This window comes from Sus scrofa, chromosome 8 (assembly GCF_000003025.6).
Source record: "Sus scrofa isolate TJ Tabasco breed Duroc chromosome 8, Sscrofa11.1, whole genome shotgun sequence".
Lineage (NCBI taxonomy): Eukaryota > Metazoa > Chordata > Mammalia > Artiodactyla > Suidae > Sus > Sus scrofa.
In genome coordinates, this window is record NC_010450.4 from 80,134,171 (window position 1) to 80,149,826 (window position 15,656).

At 39.5% G+C, this 15,656-nt stretch overlaps 1 long non-coding RNA gene across 2 annotated transcripts in view; it reads left to right on the forward strand.

Moving 5' to 3' along the window:
• LOC110262143 overlaps positions 1–15,656 on the forward strand; it is a 100,103-nt gene that overhangs the window by 35,254 nt on the left and 49,193 nt on the right. For both annotated transcript variants that reach the window (XR_002346743.1, XR_002346742.1), the window contains exon 2: positions 6,173–6,226. This is a non-coding gene — a long non-coding RNA (uncharacterized LOC110262143). The remainder of the gene's footprint in view (positions 1–6,172; positions 6,227–15,656) is intronic.

Genomic DNA, 15,656 nt, shown 5'->3' on the forward strand with positions numbered 1-15,656 from the left:
TACCTTAATAAACCCCTCCTTCAAAGTGAATATAAAACTAAATAAAATCCTATTGAATACGAATATTAAATGGAAAATGAGAGGAGTACAAATTAATGGAGGTTTAAAAATCATATTTAGGGAGTTCCCATCACGGCTCAGCAGAAACGAATCTGACTAATAACCATGAGGAAACAGGTCTGGCTCCTGGCCTCACTCAGTGGGTCGGGAATCTGGCATTGCTATGAGTTGGTGGTGTAGGTCACATTTGCAGCTTGGATCCTGAGTTGCTATGGCTGTGGTGCAGGCCAGCAGCTGTATGTCTGATTCGACCCCTAGTCTCAGAACTTCCATATGCCACAGGTGTGACCCTAAAAAGCAAAAAAAAAAAAAAAAAAAAAAAAAAAAAAAAAATCATATTTAGGCTTTCAGCAGTTTTGAAGATTTTTTTTACTGAAAACACTTTAAGTTCAATTGCTTTCAAGTGATAAATTTTTAAAAATAATCTATAAATTACTTCTTTAGTTCCCTTGAAAGACATTTGGCTACTTTCAAATTAATGTAGCAGTTGATTAGCTAATAGGATTTAATTTTGATAGAGGAGAAACTATGAAAATGTTAGTGAGAAAGTCACGATAAATCAGGAGTATTTTTGAAAATGAGTAGTAATTTTTTTTTTTTTTTTTTTTTTTTTTTTTTTTTTGTCTCTTTGCTATTTCTTGGGCCGCTCCCATGGCATATGGAGGTTCCCAGGCTAGGAGTCTAATCAGAACTGTAGCCATCGACCTACGCCAGAGCCACAGCAAAGCAGGATCCGAGCCGCGTCTGCAACCTACACCACAGCTCACAGCAACGCCAGATCCTTAACCCACTGAGCAAGGGCAGGGACTGAACCCGCAACCTCATGGTTCCTAGTCGGATTCGTTAACCACTGCGCCACGACGGGAACTCCGTAAATGTTTTTTGACCCACTTCCAATTCATTAAAATCTTTCTGAATCCAACTTAAATCCTTGCCTCAGAATCTTAATAGCCTTTAGTTGGAAAATTGAATTAACTTTTGAATTTAACTTATAAAGGTCAAAAGGAACACACTTCTAATGACATAGGAAATTAAATACGTGCTATTTCATCTACCATTGTTTAATGCATAATATACCATTTATTTGAAAACCAGGGCAAAAATCTTTTTCATCCAAAAGCATGCTCATTTTTGAACTACAAAATTATGGTTGTATTTCTTTTAGATGAATTATGTCTCCTTTCTTTGAAAACCAGAGATATTCATATCTGATATGGGTTACATTTTGAAAAAAATAGGTAGTCTTATATACAAGCAAAAGTAAATTGGAGAACAGAAATAGTATGTGTCCTAAGGTAAATCCACAATGTACATCCATTCATTCATTCCACAAATGTGTACAGAGCACCTGATATGTTTCAAACACACACATGATCCCTGAATTCATGGAATTTGGTCTAGAAGTGTTTTTGCTCAGTTTTTTTTTATTTTTTTGTCTTTTTAGAGCCGCACCCAAGGCATATGAATGTTCCCAGGCTAGAGTTCTAATTGGAGCTTTAGCTGCTGGCCTACACCACAGCCACAGCAACATGGGATCCAAGCCGAGTCTGTGACTTACACCACAGCTCATGGCAACACTGGATCCCTAACCCACTGAGCAAGGCCAGGGATCGAACCCGCCACCTCATGGTTATTAGTCAGATTCGTTTCTGCTGTGCCACAACAGGAACTCCCCCAGTTTTTTTTAATCTTCCTTGACTTCTTTTCAGTATCTGACACTGTTGCCAAATTCATTCTTCTTGAAACGATCTCACTAATGTCGAGAATGAATCTAGACCTCTGAAATAGTCATGCCTCCTGATTTCTTCCTCTTTTTCCCGGTCTCCTTCTGCTCCTTTCTTGTGTTCGTCTCCAAATGTTGATTTCCCCCAAGAATGTGTTCGTTTCTGGCCATTTACTTGGCTTCATCTCTCCCATCGAGCTACCAATGCCATGTATAGCTGTTTCCAATCTAGATTAATCCATGCTTTATTATTTTCAGCTGTTCACTGCTTGCTCTACCCAGATAACCCAAATAACTCAAGCTCAAGGTGTCTTCTTTCCTCTCACCAAAAAGTACTCAACGGAAAAAATTTTCCTTCCCTGCCTTCCCAAGCCCCATAAAATACGATACCTGGTAATGACAAAAACCTAACTGCCTTAGATAAGAAAACCTCTTCCTTGGACTGCTTTAATCATCTTTACCTGGTTTTTAATTCTCTGTTCTCTCCTTCCCACCATTCTGTCAAGTCAAAATTCATATAGTATCCCCCAAATCATCATTTATAAATCAGATATGAGCCATGCTAACCTTCACTTTAGAATCCTCACAGGCTTCTATTAATTATAGCATAAAATCCAAACATCTAAAGACGGTACACAAAGCACTTCTAAGTTCATTTCAATCTGGCTTTTAAGATTTATCTCCATCCAGCCCTATCACAAACTCAGCAGTCCTAGTCTATCATTGTTCCTTGAAATAACAGGCATCTTGAAGCCTCTGTGTTTTTGTCCACATGGTTCCCTCTGCCGGCACTGCTTCCCTACACCACTTCATATCTGACTCATCCATCTAACTGAGAGCATCTTAAAAATAGGTATTAGCTTTTGTTCATTTTTGTACCTTCAGAACCTTGCCGAGTATTTGAATACTCATGGATGTTCAATTAATGTTGAATTCAATACCCTTTACCATGCGATTCTTACTTTCCTTTTCTGTCTCATCTCTAGCTTTTCACTCAGTTCAACCAATTTCCTAGTTGTATAAACTATTCATGATGACTGAACATATCATGCTCTTTCCTGCTTCAGGCTTCAAAGAATCAACTCCAAGGATCAACTCAATATACACTAATCTTCTACACTTTAGATGCATATTTTCATTTGTTCTGTGAAAGTTGCCCCATCTTTTCTCCTAGGCATACCCAGGTAGAATTGATTACCATCCTTCTCAAAAGCTAATTATCGATATCATAACATTTAACGGATTAAGTTATGTTTGCCTTGGTCTATCTGTCTGTCTGTCTCTCTCTGCATATATATATACCCAGTACTAAGCATATTGCCAAACACACAGTATATATCTAAAATTTTGAACTGATTAAATTGAATTGAAAAATAGACTCAGTTGTGGCAATGGATTCTCATAACACATGGTTCTCAACTTTGGCTGACGTTAGAATATCATGGGGAGATTTTAAAAAATACCAAAGCCGGAGTTCCCGTCATGGCGCAGTGGTTAAACGAATCCCACTAGGAACCATGAGGTTACGGGTTTGATCCCTGCCCTTGCTCAGTGGATTAAGGATCTGGCGTTGCCGTGAGCTGTGGTGTAGGTTGCAGACACGGATTGGATCCCTTGTTGCTGTGGCTCCGGTGTAGGCTGGCAGCTGCAGCTCCGACTGGACCCCTAGCCTGGGAACTGCCATATGCCGCGAGAGCGGCCCAAGAAATGGCAAAAAAGACAAAATAAATAAATAAATAAATAAATAAATAGAAATAATAAAATAAAATACCAAAGCCCTTGCCCCATCCCCAAATAATCTCACTTAATTGTTCAATAGGTATCTAATAGCACAGCATTATTTTGCAATGTTGGCAGGGAATAGGGGTGGGCAGCACTAGAGAAGTGAGTAAGGCTTAGATTGTAGAGTTCCATGAATGCCATCTCAAGGCAATTAAGGACTAAGTTGATCTAGGGGCTCCCTCACTATAGGCTCTCTGATTGACTGAGGGTATCAGGAGATCTGAGCGAGTGGGAGTTTTCCCTCATGAAATTCTGCATTGCCATGAAGACTTCTTACTGTCTCTTAGTCAAGCTATGCAGTCCTAGGAGTTCTCCTGTGGCACAGTGGGTTAACAATCTGACATTGTCACTGCTGTGGCTTGGGTTGATGCTGTGGTGTGGATTCGATCCCTGGCCCAGGAACATCCACAGCCATGAGTGCAGCCAAAAAAATAAATAAATAAATAAATAAATATATATATATGTGCATATATATAGAGAGAGTTACGCAGTACTAAAAACCCCCTCTTCTCTCTCTTACACACAAACACACACACACACACAAACAATTCAGTTACTGCAAATTAAAACAAGGAATCCCTGTCTGCCTCTGGGATTACTGGCTTCTATTTTATGGAATATTATAAGCACTGACATGGATCCTCAGCCCCTTTTCCCCACCTTGGCCTTTCCCCATCATAGCAGTCACTGATGACCCTCACTTATAGCCTCAGGCCCTCTACAGCTTCTGAGTCACTTTGACAAGGACAACAATAATTGCAAGAGCTTCAACCCAACACTTAGCAGGCTTTGGCATTCTTGCCATAAATTCGCAACCAAAACATTAATTTCCAGGGAATGCCCTAACACTCCCTCTGAATCCCAGTACCACTTATGGCTCATGCTTTCCCCCCAAGGTGGTCTCCCTGGCTAGCCTATCTGCTGGGACCTCAGTTGCCCCGGGAAGGACAGACAGATCTCGTGGGAACACAGATTCTGCCTTATTCCTCCAGCTCCAACCACTACCATACAAACTCATTTGTGTTCCATATTATGATATGGTCTCTCAGCTTCAAACCTGTCCTAGTCTCCACTTTACAATGCTGAGACTAGGATTCTACGGGCTGCATTTGTGTTTTGCTGGCTGGCTCTGTTAGACTCTTCCACTAGGGCTGCTAGAGGGAGGCTATAGAGCTGGAAGAGGGGAAAGGGGCTGCTTCCTATCCACTCTCTGTGGGCTTTCTGTTCCTGGCAGCACCCATCACAGTGCCTCTTCTTCACCCTGGCCCTTAATCCCAGGAATTGCTGTCAAATCCAGTTTGCTGCTTTTTCCAACTTCCCCGTGCCCTCCCAGAGACACCAGCAGCAGCCAGTGTGGCCTCTCTCTAGAAATCCAGGTCGCAGGTCCATGGGGCCCTTCCTCTGACCATCCAAACATCAGCCTCCTCCTCCAAGCTTTTAAGTTTTAATAACTCCACCCCCTCCCATGTTGTTCTCAGTCCCACAGTGGATAGCAGCTCCCTGCAGTTGTTACCTTGGTGATAGCTTCAGGTTGCCTTGTCAATTCTTCAATCACAAATGAACAGTTCTTTATGTTAAATTCTCACTATTAATATAACCAGGGTGATTCCTTCTTTGAGTTGTACCTTGTTATTACAGGTCTGGCTCAAACAGCAATGTTGGCCTGAATTACGTCTCAACTAGTTCTGTGCCTTCAAACTCATGGCTGTTCTCATTGGAATATGACTCTAACCACAAACAAAAATGTTTTGAATTGTAATATTTGATCCACCACTGATGCAGTATAGCCATGCATTATGGACTAGTAAATTTGACATTTATTTATTTATTTATTTATTTATTTATTTATTTATTTATTTTCTAGGGCAGCACCCATGGCATGTGGAGGTTCCAGGCTAGGGGTTTAATCAGAGCTGTAGCCACCAGCCTATGCCACAGCCACAGCCACAGCAACACCAGATCCGAGCCACATCTGCAACCTACACCACAGCTCATGACAACACTGGATCCTTATCCCACTGAGCAAGGCCAGGGATCAAACCTGCAACCTCATGGTTCCTAGTCAGATTTGTTAACCACTGAGCCACAATGGGAACTCCTGACTTTTATTTATTTACAATATAAGAATGATATTAACAACCTACATTTTTAAGGAGTAAAAAATATAAGTAGACTCTTAGTGCTTAGAAGGCTTGTGTCCATGCATCTTCATATTGGCCAAGACTATCACCTACAGAAGCACCTGGCTTCCTTTCCAAGGCCATCAGTTAGCATCAAATAGAAATGGTCAAATTGCTTGAGCAATGGATGCTAGGGTGAACTAAGCTCCCTCTCTAGCTAATCAACTCATTCTCATTACATGTTTTCACAGGGCACGTGCTATAAAACTCTCAGCGTGTCTTAACATGCTGTTGATTTTCAGATTTGAGAGCAGTAGAATTTCGAACAGATAAACATAAAGTACTGATATGCATAAGATGATTAGAACTGCTATCTATTTAGCACACAATGCATGACAATCACTGTACTTATGTTCTGCATCAGTATTGTATTGAATCCTTAAAATAATTCTATAAATAAGTAATATTATTGTGTTTCGTATTACAGATGAGAATAGTGGGACAGCAATGGGGAAAGTAAGCTGCTCATCTCAAAGATCTGGTAAGTAGCAGAACTGAGATTCTGACTAAGGCGCCCTCACCTGTTGGCCACCCTATTATGCTGGTTCCACATATGCACTTTGCTTGTGAATGCATCTCTTATGATAAAGGCCACAAATTGCTTTACTATCAGTTGGATGGATAATTGGTTGCTTTTACAATGGCTTAAGGAATAATCATTTTTTGTTCTAATTCTTTCAAAAACTTGTATGATTTTAGATTATAAGCATACTTTATATTATAGTTCCCAATTTGTGAAGGTTCATTAGCAAATCATGGTTTTTTAATAGTTTTTATTTTTTCCATTATAGCTGATTTACAGTGTTCTGTCAATTTCTTCTATACAACAAAGTGACCCAGTCATACATATATTTTTTTCACATTATCCTCCATAATGTTCCATCACAAGTGCCTGGATCTGGTTTCCTGTGCTATAGAGCAGGATCTCATTTCTTATCCACTCCAAATGCAATAGTTTGAATCTATTAACCTCAGACTTCCAGTCCATCCCACTCCCTCCCCTTCCCCCTTGGCAACAACAAGTCTGTTGTCCAAGTCCAAAAATCATGTGTTTTTTTTTTTTTTAATACAGTGTATTTCCCAGTAGGAATTAAGTTGCATAGGCCAGTCCACAAAACACGTAGAATTGCCCATCACATTTTTAGCAGTAAAATTAAGTAGAGCAACAGCGTTTCCTTTTCCTTTTAAAATTATAAAATAAAATTTTAAAATCATGAGCCTTTTTGAAAAGCTATAGAACTCAGCAGGAGTGTGGGAAGTCCAGCTTTCTTTGGGGCCTTTTTATAAGACATAGAGGTGAAATGGAAGAGAATAAAAGTTACCTTGACCACAAAGCTTCCCCCAAAAGGAAAATATCATTCCACCATTCCCTTTCTTCCTGTCTACTCCCACCCCATGACCATCCACAGAGAGCATGTTCTTCTATAATGAAAACAGATAAATTAGGCATCATGAACATATCAGATAAATTTAGCTGAGAGCCATGCCACCAGCCAACCAAGTAGAGAGAAGGGCATCAAAGTCAAGATTAAAAGGAAAAATTGGCTCTGTCGCAGGGCCAGGAAGATGATAGATGGGAAGTGGAAAGGAAATCCCTCTGTAGAGTTTTATTACTGGAAGTCAAATGATGGGGTCAGATCAAGGGATGGGAAGAGGAGGGACTTGAAGAGAAAAGCGCTTCAGCTGTGATACCATCATAGATAAAAGCCACAAAATAGATGTGCTGTAGGTAAACTGGGTGTATTGTTGGGACCATTCCTACATAGTTGTTTCAAGAATCACAATTATCTTTGGCTCCCACTATTTAGTTGTTAGATAAGATCCTGTTTCTAGGGAAAATCGTATTACTCAAAGATACTTTAAGGAAAATACTACCAAGAAGAAATGAATCTAAAGTGTTTAATTCTGAAGAGACTTCACATTTTTCATCTTTTTAATCTCTTTACTCATTTATTCATTCTGTCAGCAAGTATTTATCATATGCCATGGGTGGGGTACTCTCCTAGATGCTAGAGGATACAACAGTGAAAAAAACAGACAAAAATCCTGCCTTCAGAGAGCTTATATTCTAGTCTTACAACAATTTGAGATTCCTCTGCAGATAAATGTCTAAAAATGCTTTTTTTTAATAAAAGGCCAATCCTAAACTTTTTTAAAAAAACCTCAGAGTATTTATAAATAAATGGGATAAAGGATGCCATCCAGATAGCTATACTGTATTATTGAGCTTCAGGGAGAAAATATGGATTCTCAGGTTAATCAATATGTTTACCTTTTAAAGTGATATCAGCCAAACATGACTTGTACTATTTTTATTTTGCCTTATAGTTTTTGGCTTACACATGTTTGGACCACTTAAATCTGTTATTTGAGGCCCAAACAAAAGTAGGTATAAGAAATGCAAATTGTATACCCATGATAAGTAGAATTCTTCCCTGATACTCTGCAAATTCACTCCTCTTTGAAGCAAAAGCTGAAATTTGTCTTTGAATGTTTTATAACATTTAAGAAATTTCCACCTCATCAAATACATTTGAAATATCATCAGCTGAACGTATATCAGAAGACTTCTCTAAATTTGTTGGGAGTTTCTAATTCAGGGAATAAAACATGATCCATTGGTTTCTACCGAGAGCTGGAGGAAATTGTCCAACACACAATTAGAGAAAAGAACGCAATACTCCAGAGAAAAGGAAACGCCAAGATGTTAAAACCTCCCTCAAATAGAATCCTATAGTCAAAGCCCATCTATGCTGAATAGACTGATAGAGGATTGAGGTATTATTCCAGATTTTAATAGATGTTTTTCTCTAAAGTAGATAACCCAAGTCAATGAAATAAGCTATTAGATGATAACATTTTAAGGAAAATCAAAACAGTGAAATTTAATCTATAAATAGAAGTGAAATTTAATAAAAGTTGATTAATTTTGACTCCACTCACTCAATCTCTGGGCTGAGGCCCTGAGATTCTGCCCTTCTGCTAATTCCCTATTAATAATTGGGCTATAGCACACAAAGATACTTTGAGTAGCAAGGATTCTAGTAAATCAGCATAAGCCAGGTTGCAGAGGAAATGATAAACTAATCAAAAATCATACTTTCACAATATCACGGGAAGAAAAAGGACTGCTTACAAATGAGTCTCTGTTCTTCATTAAAACAGTTTTGTAACATGTTGTAAACAGCTAACTGGAATTAATACACATTGTTTAAAAAAATGAAAACACAGGTTTTTTTAAAAAAATATCCTAACTTACCCCTTTTTCATTCTAGTTTCATTCATTTATAGCACCTTCATTTCAATTGATGAACATGTGGGATTCATACCACTAAAAGGAAAAGAGGATGATATCACTACCCATCTTTAATTCTTCTTGAGTTCATTTTCCCATCAAGTTTGAGATCTCCCCCCACTTACTTACTTACTCATTTACTCAAGGGAAAAAATAAAACAGAAAAATGCTGCTGTGAGGAAATTCTAAAGGGACTAATTAAGAACAGATACTAAGATGTACCTCCCCCACTCCACTCCCAACTTTGGTAAGACAAATAAACAATAAGATTTTTTAAGGTAAATATTATTATATAACACTCACTATAAGTAATAAAGTATTAAAAGCTCCATAGTTGTATTTTTAAGGGTCACTGACATGGCTGACAATTAGCTGAGGTTGTCCAAAATTCTTTGATGAACCTTGGCTCCTGCCACATTGCTGAACTAGAGAAATGAAGAATGAATGGTGATGGCACTTTCCTATTTCCGGAAAAAGTAAAGAGACATAGTTTCTTTCTTTTGTTCTTTCTCTCTCTCTCTCTCTTTCTTCCTTCCTTCCTTCCTTTCCTTCCTTCCTTTCCTTTCCTTCCTTCCTTCCTTCTTTCATTCTTTCTTTCTTTCATTCTTTCTTTCTTTCTTAGGGCCACACCTGTGGCATATGGAAGTTCCCAGGCTAGGGGTCTAATTGGAGCTATAGCCACCAGCCTAGGCCACAGCCACAGCAATGCCAGAGCCAAGCCACATCTGCGACCTACACCACAGCTCATGGCAACATTGGATTCTTAACCCACTGAGCAAGGCCAGGGATCAAACTTGTGTCCTCATGGGTGCTAATCTGATTCATTTCCGTTGAGCCACAAGAGAACACCAGAGACATAGTTTCTGTAGATATTGTCTTTAGTCACCAATGATGCCCTGATTTTCTGTGGCAAATGAGCAGTCCCTCTACCATAGGAAAACAGAGTAGAGGCCAGGAAGACAGAGACAGAGGTGCCATGCCAGGAGTGTACACTAAGGCATAGGATGCATAGCTTAAGAGGGGTCTTTTCAAGGAAAGAAACAAAAGATAAGAGGGTGATGTAAAAAGAAGTGCAGAAACCCATCATTAAAGCAGCAGGAAAAGAAAGCGGAGACCTGAGACTTCGAGAAGGTGGATGCACTTTCAAAGCCAATATTTTAGCCACGTAAACTACCTGCATTGGTGCCTGGAAAAGGAAGTTCTTCCAGTTCCACCACCCAAACCACCAACATGGTACTGGATGGCGGGGGGCATTCCCAAGCACAAGCCTATATCCCAGGTGGAAAGTACTCTCCTGTTCCAGAGCTGCATAACTTAATCAAATAATCATTGACTACCCTATTTCTGATTCCATGTTTGCTAAGCAAGTTTTCCTTCTTCTACCGGGAAAATATTAAGCAAATCTAACAAAACAAGCACTTCAACAAACTAGACATTTATATTTTTCTTTATAAATGAATAAATTGGCACAGATGGAAAAATAAAGAGGTGAGGAAGAGTGGAGAATGCAGAAAGGGAGAGCCTTGCACTAAACCACAGATTGAGCCGACCTTCTTTGGAATAACTGGGACCTAGTTTCATCCGAGTTTTGCCTTGGTAGACCCAGCTTCACAAAGTGGAAGCTAAATTGAATACCAGATGAACAGAATCAGATCAGAAGTCAAAAGACACCTACTGAGCACCAGAAAGGAATTTGAGTAGCGACACAAATGGGGGGAAAAATGACACAGAGATCAAAACTGAGAAAGCAAAGAGAACTGAAGAACTGAGACTTGATAAGAAAGCATGACAGAAAGCAAGCCGTAAATAGGGATGGACTTCAGAACATTCTTTCATGTGGGTCTCAGTGAGATTCCCAGGGCTCAGAATGAACCTGAAGGGAGAGTCCCAGACCTAACACTTTAGGGGTCTTTTATCCCCAGCCTACGGACTACCAAGGCTTCACAGGACATACAAACCCCCTTCCAGCGGGCAGGCATGGCTCTTTCCTTGCATGTGTGGAGGGATGGAGTAGTGAGTCTCCAGCCTAGCCAGCCTCTCCATCTCTCCTGACTGCGCTCCAAGCCTGAGCTCTACCGGGAAGAATGCAAGGGACTGTATAAAAGTAGATCAGACAGAAGAGAGAATAACTCTCTTAAGTTTCCTTAATAAGTCATGTGTTCTAACAGCTGAAACCACTGTTACATTTGGAAGGGTGGGGTTTGTTTCAGATAATAGAGAGAGGAAGTAGCTCAGGCTATTAAGGTGTTTCCTTGAGCCATGCATGCTCTTCTACAAAGTGGACCTTCCAAAAATTATGCTGGGGAAAAGAAAAGGTACTGCTCTCAGCCTATGCTGAGGTTAGATAAGTCACATTGCTAATTCATACTCTCATCTTTTAGTAAGGGGCCCTCAAGACTGAGGTTTGAGAGGGAAGAAGAAAGGGAGGAAGAAAGAAGGAAGGAAGGGGAGGGAAGGGAAAAGAAAAGAAAAGGAAAAGAAAGAAACGAATTATCTCAGCCTTTAGCAAGTGAGAAGTGATGGGTGTGACCAGGAGTTCTTACTGGTCAATAGGAATCCACACCTGAAGCCATAACTTTCTTCTCACTCTCCACTTTTCACTAATGATGCAATCCTATGCTTTGACTGATCTTTCTACCTCTTGTGAGTAGCTAATGATCTGTTGGTGAATTGAAAATGTGGGTCCTATTCAGCCCTGAAAAAAACATTCCTGGAAATGCACTAAAGTAAACTACTCGTGTAAGTACAATGTTCTTATAAATCTCAGTATTTATGTCTTTAATGCTCAGCAAGTTATTTTGTACTGAAAGCAATACTTGATCTATCTCTATAAGTGCAAATGGCAAGTCAACAAAGATAACCATACAGAGGTTTCAAGAGAAAAGTTGCAAAAAGAAATGAGAATTCTGTTCCCTCCTGCTTTTCCTAAGCAGAGGTGTGAAGACAGGGAACTTTTCCTTTGACCTCTGTCAATCTCATTTTTCCAGGTCCTTCCTCCCATGCTGCACCCTTCTGCTTTTATCATGCCTAGAGCACATTCCACTTTTGGAACATTTCAGTCTGGGTAGACCTTCAGGCAGTGCCCTACCTATATGCAAGGTTGAATTCAGCACAACCACCTGGAAACAAAATTCAAGTGACGTTCATTGCAGCATCATTTATAAGAGCCAAGATATGGAGGCAACCAAAGTACTAAGTGCCCAAGACAGAGGGATGATAGAGATATTGTGACAGACGAATGAATAGATAGACGATAGATAGATGGACAGATAGGTAATGTAGAATGGAATCATATTAAGCCATAAAAATAATGAAATCTCACAATCTGTGACAACATGGATGGACTTCTTTGGTCTTATAAGTGAAATAAGTCAGAAAGACACATACCATATGATCTCACTTATATGCAGAATCAAGAATAAAGAAAGGAAAGGAAAGAAAACAAACTCATCTATACAGAGAACAGATCAGTGGTTGCCAGAGGCAGAGAGTTGAAGGGTGTGCAAAATAAGTGAAGGGGGTCAAACGTACAGAATGATCTAATCGTGCATTCTCAGAGAAGTCTTCAAAGAGATTTGCTATAAACTTTAACTTTCTTGAACACTCACTACTCTGGCAGTACTTTAGGCACACACGTTTGAGCAGGTGTTTTATATTAGTCTTCTATCCATGGCACTGAACATACTTCATAATACCTGTTGATTTAATGGGATTTGATGATTCCAAGAAAGAATCATACTAATGGAGAGAAGTGCCTGCCAGCAACTAAAGGGGCACATTGAAAAGCAGTTTTATATATTTGTAACTAACCAAAGGTTTCACAATTCACCACACATCTGTTGATGTGTTTTCTAAAAGTACCACCTATTTTTTCTCCACCAAATAAAAATTCTTTGTTGTCCTGTTACTTTATTCATTTTCCTTTTTCTTCAATCTTTCTCTTATTCCAAAATGGAAATATTGTAGCTTGTATATTTCACACAGACATTTCAAATACAAATTTTATACTCGGAGGAAATCTTGTCCCTTCCCTTTGGGGAGAATATGTCAGCATCTAGTTCATGATCTTATTTGAAACATACATAAAATATTCTATGATCTTAATCATTAGTTCCTCGGCAATCATGGGGGGGGGGGAAGAAAACCTCACATGGAAACTTTATGCTCAGCATTTAGTTGTAACTAAGTTTCTATTTTCTCATATTTCATTCTTCTATACTGACCAAGGGGAGAATATCAGCTACTTTCTTAGAGAAACCTTGGAGAAATATATGAGAAAACAACATCAGTTCTAGATCAATTGATGCCTAGACATAAGTTGAAGTCATCCAGATGCGAAGATGAGGAAAAAGCAAGAAATAGAAATGTCTTATTTCAATTTCTTTTTTCTTCTTGCTTCAGTTATAATTAACAAATCTATAGAGTTAGAAATCACCTCCAACCAATAACTTCACCCAGAATCCAACTCCCCTGGGTGACATGATACACAACAGCCAGATGGGAGAAGCAAAGGAACAGATGAAATCTACAATCTTGAGTCCTTAACAAAAAGAGAGAAGAGAAGAAAAAAAGCACCCTAGCAAATTTATAGAACACTTGGGAAAAAAAGAAAACTTAGCATTCTATTCACATGTAAAGTTATTTAACACCTAGTAATCAGCACCCTTAAGTATAGAAGTCTTTTTTCCCTTATTACTTCAGCAATCATTCTTTTGGCACAATCCTTATGAATGAATGCTTCTTCATATGATCAAAAGATGTTTTTTTCTTTTTTTCTGCTTAAGTTTATCCACTAATTTTAATTATGAAGTCAAAATTATAGCTTTTCTTTTTGTCCATGTATTACAGTGGTTCTCAACCAGTAGAAACTATGAGCCCCCACAAGGCAATGTCTGGAGACATTTTTGGTTGTCACAATCCTTGGGGAAGGTGGGAATTGCTACTGATGTCTAGTGGATAAAGGCCAAAGATGCTGCTACAATGCACAGGACAGCCTCCTCCTGCCCCCACCCCTCCTCCAGAAAAGAATCATAGGGCCCATTCTTTCTGTTCATATAGCTACCTAGAGAAAGTGTGGGATACTTGTGGCATGTCCTGAGATCCAGACTAGCATAAAGACTTGCAGTGGACATGGAGATGTGATGCCCAAATTCTCTTCAAAGAAGAAACTGTTGTCCTGGCTGTTGGGAATGCTGTCAGCAAAGAACCCCTAGTTGCCGGCAGCACAGAACCTCCTCCATCCAAGCCATGCCCTTCCTGGGTGGACCACATAGAAAGACTGACTGTAGTGAAGAAGTAAAGACCCGGCCACTTCAGCAGCTCGAGGGAAAAAATTGATGGACTATATAAACACCCATGGGATGTCTGGCCAGAATTTCAACTCAACTTCTCCCTCTGCCCAAGCCAACATCCTTCCCCAAGTGCTGACTCATCATTTATGTCCTTCATTCCAATCCCTGATTCACCATCTGCTTTCAGAGAACCCAACCTAGGATATGGCTCCTTTGAATGGGAAGCCTGTGAGAGAAAGAATTTGGTGGGACCAAATAGGTTGGCCTAACACTTCACATAGGAAATAAGCAGAAGGGGTTTGCAGAGCCCACAAAACCCCTTGGGAAGAGTGCCAAGAGCAGCACTGGGGACATCGGTACCCTCTTAAAGCACAAAGACCTGTGCTATGGTAGCAAGTTAGAAATGCTCCTGAGACATTGAAACCGGCTTTTTCAGAGTTAAAAAAAAAAATGAAAACAATGTAAATTTCAACCCCCCCCAAAAAAACCCCTCTCTGAACACTGACAAAAGCCTTCTTCTGAAGTCAATTGTGAGATTTAAAAGTAAACCATAATATGCAGTGTTATGTCGGTGGAAAAGAACATGGGAGATGAACCCTGAGGTTCCAGGCAGCTCTTTCTTACCTCTCCCCATCTAGACTGAGTCATGTCTGACCACAGAGTAACATTTTAAGAGGGGAGTACAACCAGGGGTCTTACTTTGATTGGCAGTAGGCTTGGGAACTCTGATGAAGACATGCCTCTCAGTGCTTTACAAGGGAGTGAAAACATGAACCACCAGGCCATGAACCATGACTACTCCGAGCAGTGAATCATCCCAACATGGCTAACCATAAAACCTTGGATTTCACCAGTGATCTTCCTCTATGAGAAATAAAAATCTAAATATGTTTATAGTCAGGAGAGGATGGGCCACAGAAACTATTGAGAAGTTATTTGAAACTGAATAAAGACTTTGCACAAGATGGCATGCAAAGAACTGTGTTTTAGGGATCATTATAATTTGTATTCTCTTGGAAACTCACTTTTCCAACACTTTGTTCTTCTATATCTTTTGGTTGAGAGGATAGGCATTTATTTTTTGACAGATGACTTCAGCTTTTACAATGCAAAATGCTTCTGGAACTTGTATCTTAAAAGAATCTCCATAAAAATAAGCATCAACTTTTGCAATTGTCAGTTAGAAAACAAAGTCAACGAGACATTCAATAAATGAGCAGGTAAAGATGAGAAGAAATACACATGGATGTTTATTAAGCAGTGTTAAACCTGCTTAATAGTAGCAGAGAAAAGTAGAGATCTTCTAGCACGTGCTGTTTCTTATA